Here is a 19,163-nt window from a genome sequence, read left to right as displayed (position 1 = left end):
ATCTTCCTTCTCTGGTATTTCCCCCCATTGATTACCAATTGATATTATATATTTTACTTATTTGCTTATTTTTTATTAATTTCTTGTTTCCCAGAATATAAATGCCAAGAGGAGACGAATGTCTGTTTTGTTCACTTTATTATCTCTTAATAAAGAGATGTATGTAATCTCACCACATACAACAGTGAATGCCTGGAACATAACAAAAACTTGATAAAATGTTTATTGATTGAATGAATGGATTGTTCATCTATAGTTGCATCTCATAAACACATTTACTAAAAGAAGAAAACTTTCTCCCAGGACAACCAGGTGTGTAATGTCACATTTCTGATTAATCTGCCCTAAAAGGCTATTGTTGGTATCTTAGACCTTCAAACCTACAAAATTCACTACTCCTTACTTCTTCAGTGATTGAAGACGAGCCTCATGAATCTCAATTGGGGAAAGGCTTGGCAAGGCTTGGCAGAGAGAGCTTGTCTCTGCCACTCTTAGCCCCATCAAGAGGGCTTAAAGGCTGGGGCTGCAGTGATCAGAAGGTCACAGTGGATGTTGCCAGTGGGATAATTTGGGCTTTCTTCCCAGATGGCGATTGGTAAGCATTGGTAAGAATTCCCCTGGGAGAAGATCAGGTAGAAACCATATCACCTTTGGTAAACCAGCCTTAGGAACCATACAGTGTCACTCTTGCTGCATTCTTTTTGTCAAGACCACCACAAATGCCTGTCCAATTATAAGGCAAGAGGACATGTCTACCTCCTGATGGCGAAATGGCAAGATTCTGCAAGAGCGGGTGAGACAAGAAATATTATTATGGTCATTTTGGAAAATGCAGCGTACCATAGCCACTACAAGGTATCTGAGGTGATCTGAGCTCTAATTAATTAAAATGATATTCTATTGATAAAACTCATGGTAAGGGTCTAGGATTCCCATGTTATCTCTCAAATGATCCATGTATTGCTATCCTACAGAGCGTAGTATTAAAATATGTATACAAATCTTTTACAATTTTCCTGTCAAGAAGTGGCCACTCCTCCTTTCTTTGAATCTGGGTTGGACTTACAGACTCCACTATAAGCAATACAATGCAGCAGAAGTGGCATTGTTTGAATTCCAAGGTGGTTTTCACCTTCGTTACTGAAACACTTCTGTTTGGGAACTATGAGCTGCTATGTAAGGAGTCCAACTCTCCTTAGACCTCCATGCTGTGGGGAAGCCCAGGCCATGTTCAAGAGGCCAGCAACGGGTGTCCTGGTTGACAGTGTAACTGAGAACCCAGCTGACAGTCAGCATCAAGTGCCAGCTATGAGATGAGAATGAGGCACCTTAGATGTCCAGCTCAGGAGAGCTTGAAAACTGTTGGCCCCACCCGCATCTGACTGCAACCATCAGACTGCAACTGTATCTGACTGGGAAGAGACCAGTCAAACCCTCCCAGAACTGCTGACTCGCAGAGTCATGAACAAAATAAAATGACTGTTTTAAGCCACTAAGTTTGGAAGTAGGTTGTTATTCCTCAAATATAAGCAAACAGGTAGAGGTAATGGCCAAGAAGATCTAATTTTTGTTTGAGCTAAAATTTATAGTCTTCAGTTCTGCATTTGCTATAAAGCACAAGTTGGTTTCAAGGGCTAAACCCTTTATTATTACTTTGCAATAAAATAATTTTTAAAACTGAGTAAAAACCCTTCAAATTCTTGACCTATCAAACCTAAGCCTTTTACAGGATTGAGAACATGCTACTCTGTGCGCAAACACACATGAGTAAACCTTAAGCAGGTTTTACTCAAGTCACTTTATAGTTGGAGAGTATCACCAAAGTGTATTGAGTTTCAATGATTATAAAGTTCATTGCTTAATATTTTGATCTTTTTATTGTAACAAATATATGTGACTGTTTAGTTACTATAACTTTCCTATAAATGTACACTTTATTATACTATTTTAATATAATTTTTATATTGGAAGTCAACCTTCCATTACATCTTTTAAGAAAAGTTAGGATGTTAGTAAACGCCAAAGAGCTTTTAAAAATGACACTACTCACACATGAAACAGCAACAATGAAATGCATCTTGAAGTTAGAGGAATATTGGAGCGGTAAATTGAAAGTAGTGGGACAAATAATTAAAGAGGAAAATGAAAGTAAGAATTAGTTTCAAAAGTTGATCTGGTTCTTCCTGCTGATGAAGATTTACCGAAAAATCATAGTAGCAACATACATATTTATTCTTTTTCATTGTTTCTCATTCAGAGCTCTACGGCTAAGACTTCAAAAAATTTTTTTCCAAGTACAAACTTAGCTTTAATTACTTAACTTTTACCTTGATAGAATGGAAACGAAGGGTGTGACTGGAGATCACTGTAATTAAGAGAACACCTTGCTCCTGAAGTGCTGGCAAATCCTCCTGCGTCCTAAGAATTATAGTTTAGGTGCGTCTAGAGCCAATGTCAATTGTTACAGTTATTAAAAATAAAATCAAGTATCTAATGATCCAGTTGTCTGCAAACAGGAGAACAACTATATATATTTGAGTTTAAAAAGATGATAGCGCAGTAAGACTCAAAGAAGGTAAATGCTCACCTTTCATCTATTTTTATTTTACTGTTTTTGATTTTTCATGTAGGAATTTATTTGAGCCTCCCACTCTCCCAAAAAGACTTTCTTTTTAGACTTTGAGACATAAAACACAGCTTTTTGAGAACTTGGGATCATTTTGTTACCTTGGGACAGAGCTAAGACGGTTTTCAATTTCAAACAGCTTCGAATCTCAATCGTGTGTGTCTCTGTGTGTGCCTGCACCCGCACGCCTGCCTGTGTGGGTGAATGAGGCATGCCAGGAAGCATCAGACATTCGCTGCAGAGAGGTCCTGAATCTGGTTTGGCAAATCAGGATGCCACTGGGTATGAGGGTTTTACTTACACGAGCGGCAGCTGTTCTTGTGACTAACGTTAAGCACACTGGCTAAGTATATTCTGAAGCCAGTGATAAACAAGTGTCTCAAAGATACATCCATACAACAGCACATGTTTCGTCTTTTATGCACGACAATGGGTGTCCCACATCAGCTTTCTTCTTCTTCAGGTTTCCTGCCGTCCCCCCCACACCCCCCGCCCCGACTGTCCCTGTCACCCAGTGCCAGATGGGAAGTGAGAGCTCAGCTGATCCACCTCTTTGTGGTGGAAACCCCCAGAGCTTCAGCTCCGGGCTACAGGTTACCGAAGCCGTCATGAAAAATTCAGAGCTGATATTAACAAGTCTGCTGAAAGTAAAGCGCGTGTCACATTATCCACCCTGCTTTTCAGTTAATACTAAAGCTACTGTCGCCAAAAGAAGAAACGCATCCTTGCTGTGTTCGTGTTGGAAACTATTTGGGTTGTACTGTGGAGATTCAGAGCTAAGAAGAAACACGTGAAAAAACAGAAGGGAGAGAGGTCAGACAGTTGAATTACAGAGAGTCCCAGAGAATGACTTTGAAGTAGAAGAGCAAGTTGGAAGCAAGGGGCCTCCTAGTACTTGGAATGAAATAAGGAAATATTTTGTGTTAAGTTCCAGTTCTGTAGCTTCATTAAATAAATGTTTACACTTGTTTTATATATACATGTTGCTTCTACTTTTTTCCAGGAATAAATGAATTTGAAAAAAATTTTTTAAAAAGAAAATTCTACAGAAAAAATTTTGAGATATCAAAAAGTTAATTACCAGTTGTAATTTATTGAGTCTTTGCGATGTCCCAAGCACTGTTCTAAGCACTATTGTGTATTACCTCATTTACTTCACATAAGCTAGTAAGGTAGGTACTATTTATTATTAATACCATTTTATAGATTAGGAAACTGAGGCACAGGAAGGTTGAATGACTTGCCCCTAGTCATGTAGTATGTGGCCGATTAAAATCCAGCCAGTCTCTCTACGGATCCCAAACACTTCACTACTACTCTGTCACTACTAGTGATTCACAGTGTTTCAAAGAATAAGAGAAATTCACAGGAGATCATACTACTCAACTCCTCAAATAAATAAAGATTTGGTGACTTAAAAAAAAAATAAGAAACAGCATTTTACAGAAGATGTTAAAGTTTTCTTTGACAACAACCACAGTCTAATACCCTTGACTCTTCCCCAGAAGCAACTATTTGGTGTGTATCTTTAAATATAATTTTATGTGAATATATATATGTACATGTATATATATAGTATGATTTCACACTGTAAATCTATTTCTACAACTTTCTTTTTTTCCCCAACGTTTGTTTTTTGAGATCTATTTATATTAAGTATAAAACTTTAAAAGAAAGCCTAGAGGACCATGTGAGTTTGTGCAAATTTAATGGGGAGGAAAAAAAACTGCAATAACCCAGCTATAGGCTACAGTACATATATTACCTCATGAGCTGAATGGGATTTAATGGGAGCACATAGGAGGTCTTAGCATGAATGCAATGATTTAGTAGCTAGACATACACATCAACCAACTGTCAACCTCCTTTGATTCCCACTCCCCATTCTAATGAAATGAGGGAGCCATACCTCATCAGAAACCTTAAAGAAAATACATCAAATCTCTTTACAATTAAGACATTACAGCTTTTTCTTTCCTTTCAAAATATATTCATTTATGTTACTGTCAGATCATAAAGTCATCCTTGAAATTTCATCTTGAAGAAAAGAGTCTCTTAACTCTAATGTTAGAGTATATACAATTTAAAGAAATAAGACTAAGTTATTGTGAAACTTTCATAGTGAAGTTCCCAAACAGCCAAGAATGTAGGCAAGTTTCCACTTTCCTTCTAACAGATGGAAGCTAACCTATGTCAAGGAAAAAAACACAAAGAGAATTGACTATATATTATTTGACTAGAACCCAGCGCTCTTTGGCAATCTAAGCAATGACTATTTAGCTGTGAAAGCCCAGAACATTATCTGGTGCTCCTTCTTTTTAGTTCAAACCTATCACTACTCTAAAACAGTTTTTAAAGAAGGGAGGAAGGATGGTAAGCATCAACATGACTATATTGCCTCAACATGACTATATTGTTCTCTAGCACATGTGCATTTTATAAGTATAAAAAACTGGTGTAATAGTGTAATGAAATATTTCGCCAGGAAACCAGCATTAGCCTTATTATGGCTGTTTTTGCCATTTATTCAAAATTCACTTGAAGGCCAAGAGTAAGATTCACCGGCATTGACACTGAAATTTCACTTATATTTAACCACAGCACAATTTTAACCTCAAAATAAAAAGATTAGCTGTAATATTTTCAACTTTAAGAGGATAATTATAAAAGCCAATAATGCAATAAGAAGATAATTCAAGAGCCAAATAGATTGCTTGGTAGTCCTCACTGTAGCCATAGTTTGCCAAAAATGAAATAAGCCATGATACCCAAATTCCAAATGAATGAAACAAAATTCTAATGTTTTATTGTCATTGTGTGAACTTTTACCTCATTTGTCAACATTTATACTTTATGACAGTGCCCCAGTGTGCAGTGTCATTGAAGTGCAATCTAAAACTGTAATAAGTAAGTGGAAAAGCAGAACCTCTTCCTTCTTTTTTCTCTTATGCATAGTTCCAGTTACTCTAACACTGAGAAAAGTTGGCAGGATAGTCATTTTAACTATCACTCGAAAATACGCTAAGTGGAATGTAACTTCTCCTCCCTGAATCTGTCAGCTCAAAGTTCCTGGACACCGTCTAACTTCCGGAGGTGGAGGGGAGGTTAACTTAAAAACATAACCCCCACTTCTAAGACTTAACATTTGAAGATCTTTCTAACCCATATCTAGTACTATTTATGGTCAACATTATTTTTTCTTTTTACGACAGCCAACACAAGAACCGTTTTAAAAAAGATTTAATTACTTTATTTATCTATTTCTTTTTAAAGATTTATTTATTTATTTTATAGAGAGAAAAAGAGAGTGCACATAAACAGGAGGGGCAAAGGGAGAAGGAGAGAGAATCTCAAGCAGACTCCACATTGAGTGCGGAGCCCTACCGGGGGCTTGATCTCATGACCCAGAGATCACAACCTAAGCCAAAACCAAGATTTGGGCACTTAACTGACTGTACCACCCAGGAGGCCCTCAAGGTTTTATTTTTAAGGAATCTTCAGAGGCAATGTGAGGCTTGAACTCATAGCCCTCAGATCAAGTGTTGCATGCTCCACCAACTGGGCCAGTCAGGATTCCCTTTGAGCATTCAATAGTCTCACTATTCCATGAGATGATTAATTGCCTGAAGACAGCCTGGTACACTGCTGCTTTTACACAAAGTAAGTGCTCAATAAATTTTTATATTTCAGTAAACTATATTGGTTTGATCCAGAATTCAAATTTAAGTTTATAGGGACTTTGCATTTTAAATCAGCACTAATAGCTGTGTAATTTTCAAATAAAAATTTCTGCAATTGTTTTCCAGACTTTGGAGTTTTTCTAGCTTTCGCATAACCAACTTAGAATAAATAGGTAGGCAACGTTCACAGTCTTATGTGATAAATAACAAACCTTAAACATAATCAGTTCTTCCTTAGAATCTGGGTTTGCAAATATCAGCTCTTATTACCCTAATGGCAGCTCTATGAAGAACAGGGAAGGATTTTCTTCTTTTCAGGTGGAAAGTGAACAGCAGAGAAGTTTAGTGACTTGTTTAATAACACGTTTGTCATTCCCTCAGAACCTATATCTTCTGTTTTTCTACACAGATCTAATTTTAAGATGTCTTAGCTCCTATTCATGTACAGAGCTGGATTATATCTCCAACATACATAAAAATGTGAACTTCAGAGAAATATGTTCTTACTTAGGCAGAGTTTTATTATCAATAATACAGTTGCCTGGTTTTATTACTAAAATAGACTATTGAAATAATCATCTGGGTAAACAATACACTTCTTCATTCCTTTTTTTTTTTTTTCCTGTGAAGGCAGCTTTTTATTATAATTCTTAAGCTCTGGAAGTTACCTTTCTAACCTGACTATGGTTGTGCCAACATGTTTGTAACATAAAGTGCAATTTGTGGAGGAAAAGGCAAATTAGAATCCATAGCAGGGTAAAATGAAACAGAGATCTGTTTTGCAGCAGTTTGACATTGAGAGACCAGGATCAAATCAGGTTTTCTGATGTTACTTCCTTCCAAAAGAGGTTGGAAACAAAAATGTTATTTTATAGGTCTAGCCCCATATTCTTGCATGTGCCATATTCTTACATGTGAACAGGATTGTATTATCCTATGGTTGGTTGTCAGAATCTTGGTAGAAGATTATAGCTACTAAGAATTCATAGAAAATGTGACAAAACTTCCACAAAGTTGGAAATTCTTTTATTCAACTTTATAAAAAAAAATGAGCTACTTAGCTTAAAAAGAATTTATACACATGCCCACATGCACACACACACACACATACACACATACACACACATATATATGACCTGATAGAAATGAACCTGAAAATCCCTACAGTGAAGAACTTGACCAAAAATATTGATGCTGTCTCCAATATTTTATAGAACTATATTAACAAAAATATATTTTAAGATTTAACTTATTTATTTGTCAGAGAGAGAAAGAGAGAGAGCACTGAGACAGAGGGAGAAGCAGGCTTCCTGCTGAGTAAGGAGCCCAAAGTGGGACTCAATCCTGGGACCCTGGGATCATGACCTGGCCTGAAGTCAGACATTTAACCAACTGAGCCACACAGGCATTTTTAAAATATATTTTTTAAAGATTTTATTTATTTACTTGACAGACAGAGATCACAAGTAGGCAGAGAGTCAGGCAGAGAGAGAGGGGGAAGCAGGCTCCCCACCGAGCAGAGAGCCCAACTCAGGGCTTGATCCCAGGACACTGGGATCATGACTCGAGCCGAAGGCAGAGGCTTCAACTCACTGAGCCACCCAGGTGCCCTAAAATATTTTTAAAATGCATTTTAGTGACAACATTCACGGCAGAGATCATTATTTTCATCTTCATGAAAACATGAGCTGAAAGAAAAGGTTGCCATTGAAGTTTTTCCCTTTTAACTAAACTAATCTTACATACTTTTTCTTATAGACATGTCTAGTCTTTTTAAAAGCATTTAAAATGTTACCTTAGAATAATCTCTTTGATAACGAGACTGTTGAGTCTAAATGCAATGGATGTGTCACAAAAGGTTATTAAACTTTTATTTTTCTAAAATTTTCCATGATTCCTTTCACATTCTGTTGTCAAATGTTGACACAATTATCTTAATGACACCAATTAATAATTCACTGACTTGTAAATATGAGCCTGTGGTGATTATGAACGACACTCATTTTTTGTTTCTCAATTTTCTAAGTCTTTATTTCCTTCTTACCTAATTTTGTACTTTGTGGTCCTTACAACTTTTATACTCCTTTATTGTTTACTGAATAAATAATTGAAGGCCAAGCCAGAAAACTTCCTTTCCCAGTTTTACTGCCTTTTCAGCTCTTTCACTGCCTTAAATCTACATCCTGAGGATAAAGTATAAGTTTGGGAAAAAGAAACAAGTGGATAAAGAAAAATAAACTGCAGTTAATATTCTAGTTGATGCTTTTATCTTCTTAAAAATTTAGTTACCAGGGTGCCTGGGTGGCTCAGTGGGTTAAGCCTCTGCCTTCAGCCCAGGTCATGATCTCAGGGTCCTGGGATCGAGTCCCACACTGGGCTCTCTGCTCAGCGGGGAGCCTGCTTCCCTCTCTCTCTCTGCCTGCCTCTCTGCCTACTTGTGATCTCTGTCAAATAAATAAAATCTTTAAAAAAATTTTTGGTTACCTATGTATTTCCTACCAAACATACATTTCATCTTTCCCTTTTATTCAAAAAGGAACAAATTACAACAATAATATATGCCTCACTGTGCATTTATTTATTTTGCTTTTCAAATTATCCCAGAGTACAAGTAAAAAAATGAGCATGCTAAAAATAAGTAAAATATCAGCAGCTTAAAACTAACAACTTAAAGTGATTTGAATAATACTTTGTGCTATTTGTTGGGGCACCTGGGTGGCGCAGTGGGTTAAGCCTCTGCCTTCAGCTCAGGTCATGATTTCAGGGTCCTGGGATTGAGGCCCGCATCGGGCTCTCTGCTCAGTGGGAGCCTACTTCTCCTTCTCTCTCTGCCTGCCTCTCTGCCTTTCTCTCTGTGTCAAATAAATAAATAAAATCTTCAAAAAAATATTTTGTGCTATTTGAGAAAACAAAATGGAATAAATAGCCAAATATATATAGAATTTATGTATGGAATTAAAAAAAACTCAACAATTCATATTGTGGATTCCTTGGTATTTTATTTTATTTTTTATTGTTAGTCACCAAACTAACATACTAACAGACACCATTAGTTTTTGATGTGGTGTTCCATGATTCATTGTTTATGTATAGCACCCAGTGCTCCATGCAATACGTGCCCTTTTTAATACCCACCACCAGACTCACCCATCCTCCCATCACCCTCCTCTCTAAAACCCTCAGCTTATTCTTTGGAGTCCACAGTCTCTCATGGCTCATCTCCCCCTCTGATTTCTCCCCCTTCACTTTTCCTTCCTTTCTCATAATGTCCTCCATATTATGCAAAAGTTGGGTATTCATCCTTTCTGATGGCTGAGTAATACTCCATTGTATATATGGGCCACAAGTTCTTTATCCATTCACCAGTTGAAGGGCATCTTGGCTCCTTCCACAGTTTGTCTATTGTGGACACTGCTGCTATGAACATTGGGGTGCATATGGCCCTTCTTTTAACTACATCTGTATCTTTGTATTTTAAATAATCTTTTATCATCTCCACAATCCCTGGCATGTGTGTTTATTTAGTAAACATTACCTAAATAGAGGAATGCTTGAATTAAAATTTCACCATCAAAGGAACATTTCAGAAAGAAATTACCCTTTATTAATTACAAGCAAGTAATAATTCAAGGAAATACATGCTCTTCCTTTGATGAAACCCTTATATTTTACACCTGTTTGGAAACCTCTATGGAAGTGGAGATTCTAGGGATTCATTTTATGATTTGCTGAGTAATAGCCCATTATTCCCTCTTTGCTTGGTTAAAGTTGGGAAGAATCACCTACCGTAGGGAATACTGCTCTTCAAACAGGGTGATAGGACTTGCTGTACTTTTCTACTGGCATAGTCAAAAAATAATGTCTTAGCTTTCCAGTTACTAGACTTAGGGAATTTTGAAAAGTTCTTGTGTCTTTGGAGTTAAAATATTAGAGAGAAGAAGAGCCAGACAGCACCTGTTTCCATCTGCCAACAGCCTCTTGATCTTGAAATTTCCTCATGCATTTTTGAATTTTGTTTACAGCTTCCTTTCTAGTAAAAGTTTCTTGACGATGGGTACTTTGGATGAGGAACTCTGTTCTATTTCATTGACTTGTTGATTCCTATCAGAGCTACCTGGTTTTATATATTCTAGTTTTGTATTTTAATATTTGGTAAGAGTAGTTCCTTCTCCTTGCTCACTAAAGGATCTGTAAGAAAAAAAGCAAATTGTTCAAACTTCATTTTGGTTGATTTTAGGATGGACATAGAGGGGACAAAATTACAGAGAGAGAAAAGTAGTTAGCATGTTTCAGTAGTCTGAGAAATGTTAAAACTGGAGTTGAAGCAGAGATGGTTAGAAATAAGAGGAGGGGTTTAAGAAGAAATAACCAAAATAGCAGGATTTGATAACTGATTAAATGATGGGCTTTTTTTAATTTTTATTTTTATAAATTTTTAATTTTTTATAAACATATATTTTTATCCCCAGGGGTACAGGTCTGTGAATCACCAGGTTTACACACTTCACAGCACTCACCAAAGCACATACCCTCCCCAATGTCCATAATCCCACCCCCTTCTCCCAAACCCCCTCCCCCCAGCAACCCTCAGTTTGTTTTGTGAGATTAAGAGTCACTTATGGTTTGTCTCCCTCCCAATCCCATCTTACAGGACGTCTGGGTGGCACAGTCGGTGAAGCATCTGACTCTTCCTTTTGGCTCAGGTCCTGATCTCAGGGTCATGAGATCAAGCCCTGTGTCAGGCTCCACACTCAGTGGGGAGTCTGCTTGAGATTTTCTCCCCCTCCCCTTTTCCCCCTCCCCTCTGCACTCCCTTTTTTTCTCTCAAATAAAGAAATCTTAAAAAAAAAAATAATGATGGGCTTTTTCATCACCTGAAATAAAGAAGACTGGGTCAGGTTGTGTAGGTGGTGGAGCAAATAAAGATTAGATCAGTTTGAACATGCTGAATTCATAGTGTCTTTGTGAAAAAAAAATAGATGAAGTTGTCCACCAGACAACTAAAATTTGAGAGAGTATTGGACTGTAAATACAGACTTGGAAGCCAATAGATTTAACTGTAGCCATGCTATCACCTAGAAGATTCTGAAGACTGAAAAGAAGGTCCAAGAATGAAACTTTGCAAGATGCTATAAATAAATAAAGAGGTTGTTAGAGATAAAGATCCAACAAATGTGACAAGGTGGTGGTGAACAGAGAGATGAGAGATCACATCAGTATGAGCTACCATGGGAATCAGCAGCTGGAGAAAATAATCAGTAGTGTCAAATGATGGTACTCACTAGTATCAAATGCAATAATTAAAGGGTTGAAATGTTCTTTGGATTTGGCATTTAAGGAGACTCTAGTGACATGTGTTAGAGTTGTGAGGACTGAAGCCAAATTATGGTGGGCGGAAAATGAATGATTTTGTTGAGAAAGTAAAAAACATATTTGTTAACTACTCTTTGAAGAATTTGGATGAGAAGGGAAGAGCAGTGAAGAGTGACATTCTGGGTAAAGTAAGCATGTTTTATGATGATAGAAACTTCATTACAAACCAAAGCAAGGAGAGAAAGAGAAGAGATAATTGGTGGGTAATGAGCTGGGTAGGTATGGTTAAAAATTAAAATTGCCCCCAAAATCAATATGACTAGTGGAACAATAGTGTTCATGATCAAACAAAAGTTTCCAACCATGCAGTGATGGATAAAAGGCTAAGAAGGGACTCTGAAAGACTAGAAGAAAATGGTAAAAGCAAAGGACTTTCACCATAAAGGTTTTTTTTTTTTGTCATATAAGATCAGTCAATAGGTATAAAGAGATAAAAAGTTTGAAAAATTAAAAATAAAACTAACTTCTGACCTAAGAATTATACTACTAGGTATTTATCTAAAGGATATGAAAATACTGATTTGAAGGGATACACGCACCCCAATATTTACAGCAACATTATCTACAATAGTCGAATTACGGAAATAGCCCAAGTGTCCATTGACAAATGAAATCTTGCCATTTGCAACAACATGGATGGAGCCAGAGTGTATTATGCTAAGTGAAATAAGTTAGTCAGAAATATATAAATCTTGATAATTACTTGCCTGAAATTACACATCTAGTAAGTGCCAGATTGGGGATTCTTACTCAGACCGTCTGCCTCAGATCTTTCAATTTTAACTACTATAGAGTATGAAACTTTATGCAGGAATGAGGCACTCATGCTATGATATGAACAATGGGCAGTCAGCAGAAGGAAAATCACCTCCTGGTCCTGTTGCTCATGGGAGATAAAAAAATGAGCTACTACAGAAGGATGCCATGTGAGACATGCTCTCAATGCAGTTATATTCTAGTTAGGTCTTTGTGCAAAAAATATGGATAAAATCAGGGAACTTTTTTTCTGCAGTGGAAGGAAGGTTAAGAGAAGGTTTTAAAAAGAGTTAGAGGGAGGGATTTCACAATTACAAGAAAAGGTAGAGTAGACTATGCTACTTTGTTTTCTCATGAAATTGAACAGGGGAAAAATAAACAGAACAAAAGAGGAAAGGGGAAAGGAGAGAGCAGAAAGGCAGGTGCAAGGAAGAAGGGAGAATAAGGTACATTCTGTGCTGCCCACAGGAATACAGACTTAAAATAAACCGAAACACAAATGTATTTTATCTGAATATTTGAACATCTTTTTCCCCCCACCCCTGAGCTGTCAGAGGACACCTGAGAACTCTTGTCTTGGCACTTGGTTAGCTGGTATACCACCTCCACAGCATTTGCAGTCCAACAGTAACACACAATTCAAAACTTGGAGATTTGCATATAGTACATGATTAGTACTCCATAATATTTGAATCCAAATACCATATGATTTAACTCTTTGTTTATTCCTTTTTAGAGAAACCAGAATAATGAGGTGGTAGTGGAAAGGGGGTAGACAGTTAATGAAGAGTATGGAAAATGAAAGGAAAGACTGAAGCTCATGGTGACTGATTTCCACCTGACTCTGAGGCACACCATGTCCACCTGAAGCCTGGAACAATTAGACTCGAAAAAAAAAAATCTAGACATAGACATTAGAATGATTGAAAAAAAAATCTAGACATAGACATTAGAATGATCTAATACATCCAATACAATCTCATTCAGCACAATATTCCTTGGGTGAAAATTCTGGTTTTCAGAAAGATAATAAGAATGTGTTTCCTATTCCTGGTTGAATGTCCATTTACGTGAAATATAGAGGGAGAGTGGAAGTGCAGTGCTAAGAAAGTATCACATGTTTCTAGAATGTCCACTATGTGGCTTCTCTACCCACTCCCTTTCTCTTATAGAGTTCCTTTGAAGCCATTTTTCTCCTTTGCTGCTGGGAACAGGACTTCTCTTTATTATGAGGGAGCTATTCCATGACATTTAGGTGGAGTAGACTTCTTTCCAGAAAGGTGGGCATATGATCCAGCTTGGCTGGCTAACTGGAGCAGGCCCTTCCTTTGTTCACAGGGATTGGTTCAACAGTCAAGTAATCCACGAAGAGCCACACAAGACCTCCCAGGGCTTTGTGGAGTAAGCGGGATCTTCTTTTCTCTGGGATTATTAATTTAAGAGAGATATAAATCTGAAGCTGCCCATGGCCATTTAGAGAATGGAAAGTATTTTGAAGAGGTAAAAAAGAAAGGGTGAAAACTTAGAGAAACAGAAATGAGCATGGAAATATAGGGTTCTGATTAATTATAAAGAATTTATGTGACAGAGATTGATGTCTCCTTGCAGGCAAAAAGATGTCAACAATGACTTAAGCAGGTTTGGGGACACAAAAACATGGCACTATGGTCTCTCTATCTTTCATTTTTGAAAATTATTATGTCATTAAGTGTGAAGATAGTTAGAAATACAAAGAGACAAAAGAAATAGACCAATTCAATGACCAAAGCAATTTTCTCTACAATAAATAATAATGGTATGGACTGTGGTATTGACAATGGTACTCGATAAAGTTAAGACTATATTTGTCATAGAATTAATAGGGTTTCAGTGCTCTAATGAACATTACATTTGAGGGAGATGGAAGATTCAAGGATCACTCACAATTTTGTACTTTAGAACATTATAAACATGTAAACCATTAACAGAAGATTGAGGATAGAAGAAGTTGAAAAGTCTTTGAAGAGAGTTGAGGACAAATAATGAAATCTTGGAAGCATGATGAAAACATCATAAGTCTGAAACGCAGGAATAATCGTGGGGTACACTTATAGAAGTGGGAGTTATCAGCATATGGAATGATTAGTAGTCACTGATATAAATGAGAATGCCTAGAGAGAATAGAAGTGAAGACTGACCGGGAAATGAGAAGTTGTTATGGAGGATGAAGAAAACCAAGGAGAGAGTGTTAGTTACACGGAAACCTAGAAAGAGAGGATTTCAATAACCGTTAGAAGGTTAAGGAATTTAAGAATTAGACAGTATCCATTAATTTTGTCACTGAGGTTGTTACCTTGACATTAGCGTAAACCTTCAGTGCAGTGATAGGGTGAAGTCACATTGCGTTGGTTTGCAGTGAATTAGTGGTGGAGGGAAGTTAGAGTACAGATTATTGAGACTTAGGTCTAGAGGAAAAGCAGGGTAGTATACAGAAGATAACAAGAATGTGTGTGTGTGTGTGTGTGTGTGTGTGTTTATTTGTTTAGTTTTTAAGATGTGGACTTTAAGGGAAGAGACAATAACGGATGGATTAATCTCTGAAAAACTGAGATGAGATCTAGAACACAGGTAGAAAGATTTAAATTAATTTATTCTTTAATTTTCCCCCTTAACCACGTTTAATCTTCTCTTAATGCCTTTGTTACTATGGCTAGGCTCTTACCGAATTTTATCTTCTAAAAAATAGGTAAGTTTGAAAAGATCTTTTTGAGAAAATCTAATTTTCAATGACCATTTTATAGCTTTTAGACATGACTATAGCAGATAAAAAAGAATTATATATATTCTCAAACACCCTTTCTCAAATTCACATACACAGTAATATAATTTTAATGAAACCATAGGAAACTAATGTAATATATTATTTCAAAAACTAAATTATAGGTTCTTTATATTTTCATTCTTGTTTCACCTATTTGTTTATATATCTTTTAAAATCAGACTTTCCTCCTAGGGGTATTAGTAGCCTGCATCTTTAATCCCAAGTTTTGGGTTTTAATTTATATTTATTATCCTTGGTCATTTTGGGCTTTGTTATTAAACCTATAAAGAATCAAAGAGTTTCATTCCTAAAATCTATGGTAGACATTTAGTTTCATTAATAGGAATATTTTTTGTTAAGCTTCATTGACTAGCTGAGATCTCAAACAAAAATCTGTATTTGGGGGCGCCTGGGTGGCTCAGTGGGTTACAGCCTCTGCCTTCGGCTCAGGCCATGATCCCGGAGTCCTGGGATCGAGCCCCAAATGGGGCTCTCTGCTCAGCAGGGAGCCTGCTTCTCCTCCTTCTCTCTCTGCCTGCCTCTCTGCCTGCTTGTGGTCTCTGTCTGTCAAATAAATAAAAATCTTTAAAAAAAAAATCTGTTTTTGTTACTAATCTTTTGTTAAAAAATTTCCTTTTAATTTAATTTTCATAAAATTTATTTTGTTTTTCGCTTCAGGTGTAATACATATGATGGAAAATATATGTAATATATCATGGAATCATATATATAACATATATGATGCAATGAATAGTGTATGAAGTAATCCTGGCCTACATAATGTAAGAACATATTCTTGACATTTCCTTCAATCAAAATGCAATTTATCTTTGTGGCAATTTAAATATTGAGTCAAATTACATTGGGTATATAATGACTCCATTAAATTTATTAATTAAAATGGACTTACATAAATTTAAGAAAAAAGGAAATAAATATGAAATTAACATGCATGTATGTCTTTAAAGATAGTTTTCACAGATTGCATGCGTTCAGTTAATTTTATTAACTTGCACTTTGTTGATGTTCAAAAAAGTCAACAGGTGCACCTTTAAAGTTTACCTACTGATATAAATACAAATAATGTTTTGTTCCTGGCATAAACCCACAAGATATAATACAGATATGGTAAATTTATGTCAAATGACAGTCACATTGAGATCATTGGACAAAAACAAAGACAACCCCAAACTGAAACTGGTGTCTATTGAAATAATCTTATCTAAATTGCAGAAACAAAGATTAGTTTACAGTGTTCACTTTACATAAGGAGTTGAAGTCATCCCTAATCTAACCAACAGTGAAAAAGCTCTTGACTGAGGGTGTGCTTTGTTCCTACTCTCCCTTCCTTCTCTGCTCCTTTGGTGCCTGAACACGTAAGAAATCATGATTAAAAAAAAAAAAAAGCACAGATTATTTAATGTCCAGGAACTGAAATGATATTAAGCACTGGAGGGTCCTCCTTGAAGTTTTCCTGATGCTGGTGGTTGTTTAATCTCAGAACAGTTCCTATGGGGACAGGATTGAATGGGAGCACACAGGGTTACAAAATATAAGAAAAAACTAAATGCTTTTATAATTGCGCTCTTAAAAGCACAAAACCAACACATAATTACCTTTTCTTGTAATAAACAAGAAATACGAGGAGACCGAATTCAAAATACACATGAGAACTCTGGAACAACTTGGACTAGTGATCTTAAAATCCAAGAGTTGTCTTTGTTCTTTAATTGACTCCTTCACGGATGAGGGGAAGCTCAGCCTCTCATCCCTGCTGTTTGACACCTCCGTGAGCTTTTGTGCCTTTTAGCAATGTTCTTACAAGCTGGCAGGAAAACTGAGCAACCCTCAGTTAAAGAAGAAGAAACTAAATTTCTGCATCCCCTCTCTCCCACAGATGAGCAATAGATGCGTACACAATGAATGTGGCTTGGGGTCTAAATCAATGGTGTGGTTTCCAATTAATATCCCTCACTCTGAATATCGATCTTCTCAGGATGACAGATGAAGCTGCCTTTTCTTTATTTCAGTCCTTACATTTCAGGGTGGGTTCAGGGTGGAGATTTTCAGAAACAGCAGGGAAAAAGACCATGAGTTTTCAAGGCAATGATATTTTCCTGCTTGTCTGCAATGTAAAATGGAACTACAACTCATGGTTCTGGTAAAGGAGGATTAAATTTAAGCCTTTTAAAGATGAGTGGGATTATATAATTTTTAAGCACTATAAACTTCTGGTGAAGAATGGAAAGGTTTCCAATCTTAAAGAAATCATTTTACATATAAGACAACATTCCAGTTTAATTGTAAGGCTAAATTTAACTAACTAAAATAGATATAGTGTTTTACAGTTTACAAAGTATTTTTACGTACATGACCCCATTTAGTCTTTAAAAATACTGTTGTAATGTAGTTAAAGCTAGGATTATTATCCCGATTTAACATAAGAGAAAACTGAGGTTCTGAGAGATTCAGTAATCTGCTAGAGAACATTCAGCCAGTAAATGTGTATCATAAATTTAGGGACTTAAACCCAGGTCTCTGTCTCCAAGTCAATGCTATTCCCCCTCTTTTTTTTTTTTTTTTTTAAGTTTTATTTTCTTTTTTCAGTGTTCCAAGATTCATTGTTTATGCACCACAATATGTGCCCTCCATAATACCCACCACAAGGGTCTCCCAAACCCCCACTCCCTTCCCCTCCAAAACCCTCAGGTTGTTTCTCAGAGTCCACAGTCTCTCAGGGTTCATCTCCCCCTCCAATTTCCCTCAACTCACATCTCCTCTTCTTCTCCCAATGTCCTCCATGTTATTCCTTATGCTCCACAAGTAAGTGAAACCATATGATAGTTGAATCTCTCTGCTTGACTTATTTCACTCAGCATAATTTCCTCCACTCCCATCCATGTTGATACAAAAGTTGGGTATTTATCCTTCCTGATGGATGCATAATACTCCATTGTATGTATGGACCGTATATTCTTCATCCATTCGTCTGTGAAGGGCATTTTGGCTCTTTCCACAGTTTGGCGACTGTCTTCTACCTCTTTTGATGTCTTCTAAAATGATTTATTTCATCCCATTTTTATGACATGATCTCTCTTAATTCATATGATTCTTACTTGTCCTCAAGTTGAAACATAGCAGTTTCTTTAAGAGAGACAAATGTCTAGCTTACATTTTAGAAAATGATGCTCATATGGAGTTCTATATTGGGGGCACCAGGGATGCAGTATACAACATCCTCAACAACACTAGTGTAAGAGGGAACTTGAATTCAAGCTGTTTAGACAAAAAGGGAATTTATTGGCTTATGTAGGCAAATGGTATAAAGTTCAGGAATGTCTGGAAATGAAGATTTGAATGTCATTATGATTCTCTCTCTCTCTCTCTATATATATATATAGATATAGATATATCTGTATTTTTCTACATGTTGGCTTCACTCTCTGATTTCCTTCTTATATGGGGGACATAGCCATCGACAGCCTTGAAGCTCATGTTCTTACCTACTTCTTCCTGCAAGAAGAAAGAACTCCAAGCAAGACTCACTACCCTATTTTTAGTAGGTGGGGAAGAATCATGACTTGGATTCTTCTAGCTTTTGTCATATGCCCATCTCTGAGACAAATCACCATGAGATGGCATTTAACTCCTGCCATTAGTCCAGTTTGAGTCAGGTGCTTGCCTCTGAACGAATAATGGAAGTCAAGAGATGGAGTGGTATAAAATTAGGGCAATTCCTATTTTAATCATGGAATTTGTGGTGGGCAAGTGTAGTGGAGTAGAAGTTTCCTTTCTCCTCCAAATGGAAGAAAGGATTATTGGGAAAGAAAATAATAGATGTTCCACTACAAGTCTTCATAGTATTCCCAAATGGTTTTTTCTCAGTGGTGTTCACACAGAACAAGCATGTTACTTGTTCCAACGTTTT

Source organism: Mustela nigripes, chromosome 1 (assembly GCF_022355385.1).
Source record: "Mustela nigripes isolate SB6536 chromosome 1, MUSNIG.SB6536, whole genome shotgun sequence".
NCBI lineage: Eukaryota > Metazoa > Chordata > Mammalia > Carnivora > Mustelidae > Mustela > Mustela nigripes.
The sequence above is the reverse complement of the archived record's forward strand: the minus strand, read 5'-3'. Positions refer to the sequence as shown.